This window comes from Salminus brasiliensis, chromosome 8, assembly GCF_030463535.1.
Source record: "Salminus brasiliensis chromosome 8, fSalBra1.hap2, whole genome shotgun sequence".
Taxonomy (NCBI): domain Eukaryota; kingdom Metazoa; phylum Chordata; class Actinopteri; order Characiformes; family Bryconidae; genus Salminus; species Salminus brasiliensis.
In genome coordinates this window covers 8,940,140-8,952,835 of record NC_132885.1, presented here as the reverse complement: position 1 = coordinate 8,952,835, position 12,696 = coordinate 8,940,140, and the positions used below count along the sequence as shown (strand labels likewise).

General features: G+C 41.8%; 1 protein-coding gene across 1 annotated transcript in view; it reads right to left on the bottom strand.

Annotated features, from left to right (window-relative positions):
* The window catches only part of LOC140560544 (coiled-coil domain-containing protein 148-like), a 97,026-nt gene that overhangs the window by 54,593 nt on the left and 29,737 nt on the right, over nt 1-12,696 (bottom strand). The window lies entirely within an intron of this gene.

The window sequence follows — 12,696 nt, the reverse complement described above, 5'->3', positions numbered from 1 at the left end:
TGCAAGGAGACAAGCAAGCCAGAGATAGTGTTCGGATTGAGGTCCAGAGATCATGGTAATCACTCTTTCGGACTATTTTAGAAGGTGCAGGGGCTGTCATTTTTAAGATATACAGAGCAGTAGGAGATAATACATTGGCTGTAATCATTTATAGGGAGTCGCTGACCACTATTAGTCACTGTAGCTTATTTTTTTAAAGTCTTGTCTCAGGCCGTCTATAATTCCAATTTAAAGATACGCTATGCGGACAAAAGTACCAGGACACCTGCACCTGCACCAGCTTTTATGACATCCCATTCTAAATGCACTGGCATTAATATGGAGTTGTTCCCCTCCCCTTGCAGCTCTAACAGCAGGTTTGGAACTCAGCACTGTGCACTATGCGCCTCAGCACTCGCTGACCCTGCTCTGTAACTTTACGTGGTCTGGCACTTCACAACTGAGTGGCTGTGGTTCCTAAAAGCTCCCACTTTTCAAAAATACCATCTAGAAATATCTAGGAGGGTAGAAATGTCACAAGCTGACTTTTTGCTGGAATTCACTGAGATCTCTAAGAATGACTTTTTTCACTTATGTGTGGAAAGGCAGACTGCATGGCTAGGTGCGTGATTTTATACACATGTGGCAATGGGACTTAATAAAGCACCTGAATTGAATGATTAAAAGGTGTGTCCCAATACTTTTGTCCATTCACATAGTGTGGCTGTCATATCAAAGCCATAAAATTGTTTATTTTATTAGTCTTTTCCAACTATAGTCACTCTTACTATGTCAAGAGAAAAGCAAGAAAATAAAGTCAGGCCAATGTAATATGATCCAGTAACTGATCACAGTGTTTTGGATTTAACTAAACTTAGTTTAGTCAAAAGTTCTCATAACTAGCATTTGTTTCCCTGTGTTCCTCCCCTTCCATTTGTTGACTGTTTATTCCCATCTGCAGGTTTGGACTCCCCCACCCCCGTCCCCCCATACTCCACATGACATCCCCAGACTGGGAGGCTTTTGATAATGGAGTGCTGAGCCCTTGTTGGGAACTACTAATTTCCTTACAGTTGATAAACAGGCAGTTAGACCGTAGGGCCGGTCTACAGCTGTAAAATTGCACTACATAAAAACACAGTTGTGAGTTAATTAACCTTTCCCTTCATTCTTAAACACAGAAATGTTCATGGCTTCACAGCTCTAGAGTGGAGCAATGGTCTAACTGCCTGCTTGTCAAGAGACAGGAGATCATAAGTACAAAACTGTGAATAGAAAGGTTCCCCTATGTGATAGGGAGAGTTCTAACTTCCAGATGGGAATAAACAGTAAATAGGTGGTGGAGGAGCCATAGACATATAATTATTTCCAGCTGCAGCTCATTTACTAATGTGTTTTGGGCTCTGTACTAACTCTGTAATCATAATTTTAAATTGGTCTTATTTATTTATTTATTTACTTACTTACTTACTTACTTACTTACTTACAGTGAGGGGGTACTCCACGTCTAGTTCTGGGAACCTGTGTTTGTATTTGTGTTAAAGTATCTGTGATATTGTGTGAAGATTTCATGATAAATGGGCATAATAGACATTGTCCAAATGTACTTATAATACTAACAGAACCTAATTTTATTTATTATTTTATAAGATATTTATTCCTTTTATTGAAAAGTATTTATTTTATGTAAAGTATATTACACACTGTTACTTTGGCTGGAGATCAGCATTACAAATAAATTTGTATACATTTGTAATGTTGATGTCCACTGTACAGAAATACAGGCACTTTTACAGTGACTGCCAGTATCTGCCCATCTACTGTAGGATACTGCTGTGTGTGTGTGTGTATGTGTGTGTGTATATATTTGTTATGTTAATCTCCACCGTACAAAAATACAGACCCTTTTACAAATATATACAAATAAATACAGCTCATTTGTTCAAGCATTTGTGCTGCTGCTACAATCAAATTCATTCATTCATGTTCTATGTACATGCATTGCCCAAGAGCCTCTCTAAACACACTGGCTGTTCAGGAAGGTTGTTCTCAAGATCCTTACAAAGAAAAGACTGACTAGGTCCGTTTCTGTTTTTCCGTGTCGCTGTTTCCGTTTTCGTTTCCATGTCCAGCCTCTGCTAATAAATATGACAGATGGCAGGTGTCAGTGAACTGATAAAGTGATTAAAATGTAACTTTATCTTATCGTAGAAAAACCCATAACAGTGACTGGGTATTACATGGTAAACAGACAGAAGGTGCCTGCTGCCGATCTTGAGTCATTATGTTCGCCAGTGCGTTTTGTCTCCTCGCTCTTCTGCTGTAAAATAGAGCAATAAAATGAACCAAAACAGAAAGAGCAAACGGCATGAACAGTACGAACAGTGACTCCTCTGTTTCTCCTAGATGTTTTTATGAGTATGAAGCAGGGAGTTTTATACTGATGTACAGAGCTGTTGAAATACAGCCTTATTTATTTCATTTATTTGTGACATTTTAGTTTTTTAAGAACTGTAACTGTTATTTATTTACTTTAAAACCCTACATGCCTTCATTCTGTGTGTACATTTATTGATGAATGGTCCAAATTTGACTCATTTACTAATGTTTTTAGGCTCAAATCAAAATATACTTCTGATCAAACTGAGATACAAAGGTAAAAATGGGAGTTAGGAAACCTTTTGACTAAAGTAAGTTGAGTTACAAAACCTCAAATAACTCTATGTAATCAGTAAATTTATCATTTTAAAATGATTTAATTAATTAATTTATTTAACAGCCTTGGGGTTATAAAAACTGTCCATAAAACTGTCCATGAGGGGGCGCTCACAATGTGATCCGTATTTACTGCAATGGAGAAAAAGTGAATTATACTCCCCACCTGTCGGGGGAGCCCAAAAACAAAAAAATAGCAATAATATAGCATAATAGCATAATGCTGCTTTAAAGTTAACATTTAAGCCATGTGATGTTTTGTAAAAACAGCAATATATAACATTTGATCTGAGTATTATAATCAATGATCACTGCATTCTCCACTCACCCTATCTGTCTCTATCTCTCTCTCCCTCTCACATACAGAAGGGACCAGGTGTGTTTGATAAGGCTTGGAATGCGAGGGGAAATTGAAAGTCACGTCCGAGAAACGAAACACGTTTGTCACAATTTCCCCCTCTTCTGCGTTTTCATTTTCCCGGATTTGTTCCTTGGTCAGATTAAGCTGTTCAAAAGTACTCTGCATTGTAAGAACCATCTTTATCTCCAGCATCATTGAGAGCCTTTCCTTTGATGTGTGTTTAGGTCACAGGAGGTCAAGTTCCTCAAAGAGCACCTTCATTTCTTGAGCCATCACATGCCTCCACTACAGGCTCTGCTGAGCAGAATGCATTAACTAGAGCACTTACTGAGTTAGACAGTAGTGAGTAGCTCAGTCTCAGAGGCAGGACTGTAGGGAGGCTAATGCTGCTGGTGGTTGGTTCAAAAATGTCTGAATGTGAAATCTGACCTTGTAGTGATGAGAAATGGGTTCAAAGGTCCTTGCCCTCTTCAGAAAACAGTCAGTGCACCTCCTAAAGCAACAGTTTAAACCTCATTAAACTGAACTCGTCATTCCTATATGTGCATACTGTTGTCTGTGCTTTGATTTGACCAGTAATCGTGCAGAGATCTCAGATTGGGCCACAATTAATACTTAAGGAGTTAAGCACAAAAACATTAGTAAACGAGCTGCAGCTGAAACTGATTAAGTATTGTGTTCACAGATGTTTGGTCTGTCGCTCCTCCCCCTCAATCTGTCTACTGTTTATTCCCATCTGCAGGTTAGAACTCCCCAGATCACTTAAAAGAGGCCTGCCCATTCTCAGACTCCTGACCATAAAGGGCTATGGTGGTGTTGATGGGATTTGAACATATAATACTCTGTCTCTTGATAAGCAGGCATATTAGACAGTTGTTCCACTCTAGAGCTGTGGAGTCATGAACATTTCTGTGTTCAATAAAAAAAAAGAAAGGTTAATTCACTCAGTTTTTATGTAGTGCAACTGCACAGTTCTAGACCGGCCCTACAGTCTAACTGCTGCTCATCATTTAGACTAAGCAAGGACTCAGAGCTTCATTGTCAAAAGCCTTCTAGTCTGGTAACCATGTCATAGGGGGAGTTCTAACTTGTAGATGGGAATAAACAGTAAACAGATTGAGGGGGAGGAGCTACAGAATATATAAACATCGAATCAGTTTTAGCTGCAGATCATTTGCCAATGGGTGGGTTTGATGCAAATGCCTGTCTTAGCTTGCAGTTTACATAATGTTAAGCCAGTGGGGTATGTAGAGAAGGGTATCTGCTGGATGTGGATTTATGCATTTTTAATTGCCATGATTTTTGCCATTTTTGTGCCAAAAATGCATAGTCGCTAAGAATCCAATGTCACTATGGGAGATACACCCATAAAGGGTGCATTGCATTGAACCCCTGCATTGTCCAACCTGTAATGCGCACCACCCAAATGCACCTTGAATTTGGAATAACAGCAGAAGGGGCATATTAACCACTTTCATTCCCTATAAGCTTGCATTACTTGTTAGCTACATTAGCCTCGAGCTCCAGCACAGCACATTTCTAACACCAACCATGTCTTGGCCAATAGACTACATCTACAAGTACGGTGGAAAACTGTGTAAAACAGATTTTTTTTCAGAGGCTACGGCATGATGACCCCACTCATCCTTTCAGAAACAGAAAAGCAAGCTCTGGTCAGAAGAATCCAGTGTTTTTAAGAGTATGACTGCGTGGCTCCAGTATGAACTCACTCCAGCAGACTTTGGGGTTGTTTATGAGGAGCCAGAAGAAGGTGAAATCTATCAGCAGTGCTCAGTCACAGTGCAGAGCTTTGCCTGGGTGCCCTTCAGCAAGGTACTTAAGACCAAATAGCTTTAAAGCTTCTGCAGAACGGAGGCCGCTTTCCCACTGCAAAGAAGAGATCAACTGGTTTCAGCGTGACCGCTCCGGCAAAATGGATTTAAAAAAAACATACATTACTTTACCTTTAAACAAGCCTGTGAAGATTGAAATTTAGCGACTCTGAATCCTCTTATACATTCAACAGAGGGGGGGGGGTTCAAGGATATAGATAAAATACAGAGTAATAAAGAGAATGGAGAAGAAAGAGAAGAAAGAAGAAAAAGTAGAGAGACAGAGAGAGAGAAAGAGAGGAAGCAGAGAAGAGAAATAATAAAAGGGTACGACTTAAGATTCATCTGTCCAGAGAACATTGTTCCAGAAGTCCTGGTCTTGCTCTAAGTGTTCTCTGGAAAACATCTTGTACTGATGTTTTTATAACAGCGAGGGTTTCCTCCTTCCTCCGAGGGTTTTTCTCTTTCTGATGGTAGATGCTGTACTTTAACATCAACCATGGTAAGAGCTACCAGCAGATCCAATGACAATACTTTAGTATTGTTGGAGACCTCTTTACGCATCTTAAGGTCTGCTCTTGGGCTGATTTAGCAGACAGTTGAGACAGTGGAACGGTTCTCTAATAGTTCTGAGATCTTTTTAAAATCGTTTCCCAAACTTCGCATCTACAACCTTCGATCGGAAGGCCTCAGAAAGCTCTTTGGATCTAGGCAAGGTGATCTTCACCACTCACTTTAATAATCAGGACCAAACCAAACTAAATGTCTAAGGTTTAAATAGGACCGGCTCCTCCCTAACCATGGTTCGATCATCTGCAGCTGAGAAAACCTTTTCACATGACTGTATATAGAGAGAAATAAAAAGACGCGTGAGAGACAGACGAGACAGAGAAAGCGAGAGAGGTGCAAGAGAAGATGATAGAGGGTAAGATGAAGAAAGATGTAGAAGAGACAGAGAGGTGTGAGAGAGAGAGAGAGAGAGAGAGAGAGAGGGAAAGAGAGAGAGAGAGAGAGAGAGAGAGAGGGAAAGAGAGAGAGAGAGAGAGAGAGAGAGAGAGAGAGAGAGAGAGAGAGAGAGGTCTGACAGATGAGAGAAAGTAAGAGAGAGGCAACAGAAGATGAACAAGGGTAGGAGAAAGAGATGTAAGAGAGGGAGCAAGAGACAATGATAGAGGGTAGGAGAGAGAGATGTGATAGATGAGAGAAAGTGAGAGAGATGCAAGAGATGATGATAGAGGATAGAGGATAGAGATGTGTGTGTGTGTGTGAGAGAGAGAGAGAGACAGACAGACAAGTGAAAGTGAGAAAGATGCAAGAAATATGATAAAGGGTAGAAGCGAGAGAGCGTGCGAGAGATATGTAACAGACCAAAGTGAGAGAGCTCCAAGAAATGTGATTGAGGCTAGGAAAGAGAAAAAGAGAGAGAGAGAGAGAGAGAGAGAGAGAGAGAGAGAGAGAGAAAGAGAGATGTGACAGACGAGAGAAAGCAAGAGAGATGCAAAAGAAAACAATAGAGGGTAGGTGAGAGATGCGAGAGAGATGTGAAAGACGAGAGAGATAGAGAAAGCAAGAGATGCAGAAGACGATAGAGGATATGAGGAAGAGAGAGACGCGTGCACAAGAGAGATGCGAGAGAAGATGATGCTCCTATTTACACACAGCTCTGAAAGAGTGTGTGTGAACTGATTAGATGACTCATCTCTCATACCTCTGCGTGTGTGCCCTCTCTGACAGCATCTGTCTACCACCAAATCCATTAACATACACTGTTTGAACTCTAGCCCCATTTCCATCAGCATTATCACACCTCATTCAGTGTGTTTGTGGTCCAGGTGAGGCCAAAACACATCATATCATCTCATTCAGAGCAGAAGTTGTGTGATGTGAGAAGAGGGGCACTAAAATGTTAGCGGCGAGGTGATAAGGTGTGCTAATGCTGGTTTGTGTGGTCCTGAATGGATTTCATCGGGGGGGGTGGGGGGCGGAGTTGATGGAGAGGGCGGCGGGAGATGAGCTTTTTCTATCTCTCTTCTGCTCATACTCTCCACTGCAGTGTGTGTTGGCAACGGCGGGTTTTGGAAATCGATGTAATTACTCACACTCAGGGCAAAACTAGTACAGTAGCTCCACAGGAAAATGCTTTTGTTTGAAAAGACTGAACTCGCCGACTTTCTCCGGCTCTATCACACAATCGCTGATACTGTCTGCAGCAAGTGTGAGAGTGTGTGAGTGTGTTTAGCTCTTTGTGAGGACCAGATGTCTCCAGAACAGACCAAAGCTAAGGTTATACTCTCAAATAATAAAGATGCTTCAAAAGGTTCTTTGAATGATGCCTTGGAAGAACCACATATGTGTAGATAAGGTGTTTGAAAAGTGTGAAGAACCACTCAACCACCATTTGTGCTGCTCATATAGGAATAGGACATTCACCCTCAACCCATCTGTACAGAGAACACACACATACACACACTAGTGAGCACACTAGAGCCCAGATCTTCAAATCTGGACCTTAATTCCAGTTTCTGGGAGGTCCAGATTTCAAGACCTCTGTACTTGAGGGACAGCAAGAACATGTGTTTGTGTCCTGTTGCTTAAGGTGATCGAACCCACAACCTTCCGGATACAAGGCTGCTTCTCTGACCTTTAGACCATGGCTGCTAGAATCTGTGCCTCAAGTGAAGGTTTCTAAGCCCCTAAAACTACAAACATGGTTCTTCATGGAACCAAAAGTAGTTATTCTATGGCATCACTCAAAGAACCCTTTGCAGCACCGATATTTTTAGTGTAGTGTAAGCTAGCCTCATATTCATGCTGCCACTGCTGTGGGATCAGTTGGCAGGTTTTTTCAGTAAGTTACAGCTAAATAAAGTTGTGTTCAAAGAACAAGGTGGGAATTCAAGCATAAGACAGTATGCCTTGTCTGGAAATCCAACATACCTCCCTCAGATTCATTCTCAGAGCTGGACCAGATATGACAAAAGAGGTTTTCAGCTGCTTTTGAAAGAAGGGAGAGAAGTACAGGCACGTAGGTGAGCTGGAATAGTGTCCCAGAGTTCAGGGCCAGCTACACTAAAAGCCTTGTCTCCCACAGAGCCGAGCCTTGAGGGAGGAACAGAGATTAAGTGGATATCAGAGGGAAGAAGGTGCCAGACCATGCAAGGACCATCCAAAACTAGAATGAGGACCTCTGATCCTTAATACATAAAGGGACATTAGAGTGTCCAGCTGTGTATATATGTATATAGGACAAACATGCATTTGCAAGCATAATGATCTGAGCTTGTTTGACAAGAATCAGACTGTGATGGCTAAGGGGACTAGGTCAGAACATCTCCAAAACATTAGGCAGGTCTTGTTGGATGTACCTGGTATGCAGTGGCTGGTGCCAAGAAGGACTAACTGGTGAGCTGGGACTTCATGGCTCACTGATGCGATCATCACCCTGACCTCACTAACTTTTGTCGCTGACTGCAATCAAATCCCCACAGCAAAGTTCCAGAATCTAGTAGAAAGCCTTCTCTAGACATTGAAGATGGTTACTCCAACAAAACCAGGATAATCTCTTTTTAATGCCCTTGGTTTTTGGAAGAAACAATAAATGAGCAGGTGTCCCAATACTTTTGTCCACATAGTCTTGTTTCTTGAATACCACCACCCTATGCAAATCAATTTCCTGACTTTTCAGTTAAAAGTGATGCCTGGAAAAGCAGTTCACACCTGCATCCTCCCTCATCATCCACTCCATTACACTAGTACAGTAAATGCTGTGGTGGCTTGCTGTTGGGATAAGCTCTGGCTGGTTGTATAGGCAACTGGTGCAGAACAATCTTCGAAATGGAATCTGATGGCAAGCGGTTTTCTGTCAGCAGATGTCCTTGAAAACCTCATGGCATCTAATATGCTGAAAACATGATTCATGATTCAGATATGTCAAGTGGTTTCACATGAACACAATACTGCACCAACACAATTGCTTTCTTTCAGTTTTATTGTTTTGGCAGGAATCGTGTTCGTGTAACACATGTTATTTATGTGCAACCACTTGACACATTTTAATCATTGAAAGTCAATGCACCACCTTTCTCCGAATTCTCAGACCAAGGTTAGGGTTTTGTTATTCGAAGAACAGCTGCTTTACCCACACTCATACAGAAGGACATGGAAACAGCCCACAAAGACAGGAATGCAAACCTATATGTGTGCCATTGTTTCTTCTGAAATCAAGGCCATTAAAAAAGACTTCATCCTGCTTTTGTTGGAGTAACTGTCTCTAATGTCCAGGGAAGCCTTTCTACTAAATTCTGGAGCTTTGCTGTGAGGATTTGATTGTGTTCAGTGACAAGAGCTTTAATGAGTTCAGGAAGTTGGATGATCACCACCCCATCTCACCCCCAACCCCTCAACTCATCCCAAACGTATTGGCTGGAGCACCATCCATCATTCCAAAGAGCACAGTTCCTATTGTATTGGAAGCATGTCCCTACAGGGACTAGACAAGATGTGTGTGTGTGTGTGTGTGTGTGTGTGTGTGTGTGTGTGTGTGTGTGTCAGTGCAATAGGAGCAACTTAAAAGGGAGTCCACAAACATTTGGACACACACTGTATGTCCAACAGAGGTACATTCATACAGCATGAATAAGAGTTATATATTATATATTATACTATATTAGACATTATTAAGAGTTATATAGTTATTATTAAGAGTTTGGAGAGTTTGGGGGTTTGGAGAAAGCACAACTGGCCTAGCTCTCTCAGGGGTGGGTAGACGGCACCTCCTCCCCATATCACTTCCAGTGTGATGTTGGTCAGCACAGGCGGCTGTTAGCTGTGGTACTGAAGCTGGGGAGCCACGCTTTCAGCCGACCGCGCTGGCTACCGACCGCAGCAGGTCAAAAAGAGGCACTGATTGGCTCCACATGTGTCGGAGGAGACATGTGCTAGTCTTCACCCCATCTAGAGTTGGGCATCGCTAGTAATAATATGGGGAGTTCACATAAATAGGGATTGGGTAAATGGATAGAAAATGGGGTACAATTAGAAATAAATTCTTTTATAAATGGGGTTTAAAGTGACCAGAGTCTTAGCATCTTGCAAGCTCATGGTAATGTATTCTGACACTGCATGACTTCCCCTTATCTATGGAAATGAATAAAGCTGTGTAAAAAAGGGTCTTCGTAATAGCCCTACTCACTCCCGCAGGAAACCTGCATCATTTGTGCCGCTCCCGTGAGCAACCTGAATGTTGCAGTTATTCCACTCCCGCCTGCCCAAAGTCCCATTGAGGCTAACTTACATCCAATCCCTGACATCACAGTCTATTCATAAATAAGTGATTCTCTGCTGAACAAATCTGGCATTCACAGGCATACAGGCTATCTACAGCTGTGGCCCTCTGACCATGTAAATCAAAAATTGCTGGACATCCCTTCTAATGAATGCATTCAGCTACTTTCAGTTGCACTCATTGCTGACAAACATGTGGAAATACACACACCATACACAGCCAGTCTAGTCCCTGTAGAGAAGCACTGCCAATCCAATAGGACTCTCTGGAGCAGATAAACATGAACCTATGAACCACCATGCTGCCTAATACCAGGTGTGGGCTAGAGGGATATAAAGCCCCCCAGTATTGAGCTGTGGAGCAGTGGAAGAACTGTGTTCTCTGGAATGATGGATGGTGCTCCAGCCAATACTTTTGGGATGAGGCAGGGTAGGGTGGTAAACTTCCAGCATCCTGACCTCACTAATTCTCTTGCTGCTGAATGCAATCAAATCCTCACGGCAATGTTTCTCCAAAATCTAGTAGAAAACCTTCTTCCCTGGACAGTAGAGACGGTTACTCCAAAAAAAAGCTGGACAACCCGCTTTTAATACTCTTAAATTCAGAAGAAACAACGAATAAGCACATGTCCCAATACTTTTGGTCCATGTTATGTTTGTGCATTTCTGTGTCTGTGTGGGAGAGTGTGCTTCAATGTGTGATCTAGCTCTGTGGTTGAGAGTTTAGGGATTATTCTGGCTGGGAAACGTTCTGAACCATTGTGTCTATGCTGTTGCTGCTGGAAGTGAACGAGACAGTATGCAAACATGAGTCTGAGCTTCTATAAAGCAACCAGGACCTCTAAAGGTAATGACAGAGAGGAAAAGAGAAAGCAGAAAAGCAAATAGAGGGAGAGTAGAAGATGATTTTGACTAGAAGATGAAAAGTCTAGTCCTGTCTCCTCACAGTTTTACAACCATTTTCAGTCACTAATCGGCAATATGTGCACCTGCTCATCAAGCGTTTCTTCTGAAATCTATGGTATGGTGTTAATAGGGAGTTTGTCCTTCCGTGTTGCAGCAGCAGCCTCTAATCTTCTGGAAAGGCTTTAGGTTAGGATGGTGAAGATTTGATGGCCACAGCAGCATCCATGAAGTTAGGAACTGATGTAAGATTGATTATGTGCATCACAAAACCACTTCAACTCATCCCAAATCGACTGTATGGAGCTTTCTCACTCCAAAGATTGCAAATTAACTGCTCCATAGCCCAATTCAGGGGGCTTTATACCCATGTAACCAACACTTGGCATTGGACATGTTGGCCAGATGCTCATGTGCAGATGCTCCAGAGCATCCCATTCTATTTGTAATGCTTTTCTAAGGAGACTTTGTTGTTCTAGATACATTTGGGAGGAACGTAATAAGCTAGTGAGCTTCGCTGAGTTAAAATAATGTTGTTTACTGGTAACAGAATTCCTATAAACATGTCTGTGTAGAACTGCTAAGGACGATTACTCCAAGCCTAGATTATACATGTAACTGAAGAAAATGCACAAAGGTTCTAAATAAAACAAGAAAAAGAATCGCATATGAGTAAGTAACCTTTATTTGTAAAATATATCATTTAAAATAAGTCTATAATAGGAAATAGGTCTCTATATGTGGTAATTTGACAGTAAACTATTTATTTATTTATATCATAGAAAATATGATATGGATACCTTGGTTCCATTCCCTCCCATTCTATAGAAATGAAGCCAGAACCATAGAGACCACAGGTGGAGCCAAACTCGCCTACTCATTTAGTAGATGGGCCTACCGTCTTCTCCCAGACCGAGCCTTAGTGTCTCAGTCTGCCTTCACTGAGCTTACAGTGCAGAAGCAGAGTGGATTTTGCCCCTGGATTCCCAGTTTGTCGGTAAGTGGAAACTATCAACAGTAAAAGTGTTCCACTACAACTCCACAACTACAACTACAAGCCACCCCATGTAATGAACAGAACAGTTATGCAGGTCCTGCAGACGACTGGTCTCTTCCAGCCAAGGCTATCAATCACTTCATTTCTAAGTGTAGCCCCACCTTCTTAAGACATAACAGAAGGGTATTTGGGGGGGTGGCAATGGGCCAATTTCAGAACAGGGAAAACTAGCGACACTGGAGATGGAAAGTTTGGAGGAGAAAAAGAGATGGAGATGTTGCACGCTCCATGTTTTCTACAGTCATTGGTGCATGACACCACACTGGAATAAGCTGGTGCTATTTCTATGGTGAAAGTTATAGCAGTAAAGTTGTTGTGGAACTAAATCACAGGAATACTCTGATGTCTGAGTTCCTCGTTACCTGCACCTCTCCATGTTAAACTAATCCCACCTGCAAGCACTTCAGATAGAAAGCCAGTGGAGGAGAGAGAAGGGAATACAGTGTTGTGGTTGAGCGTGTGTGTGCATGTCCATGTGTGTACACAGTGTCACCACTTGTTTGTAGTGAGTGTCTAAAGGGAAACTGAGAGTCATATACATACTCATATATACACTGATATTGTGT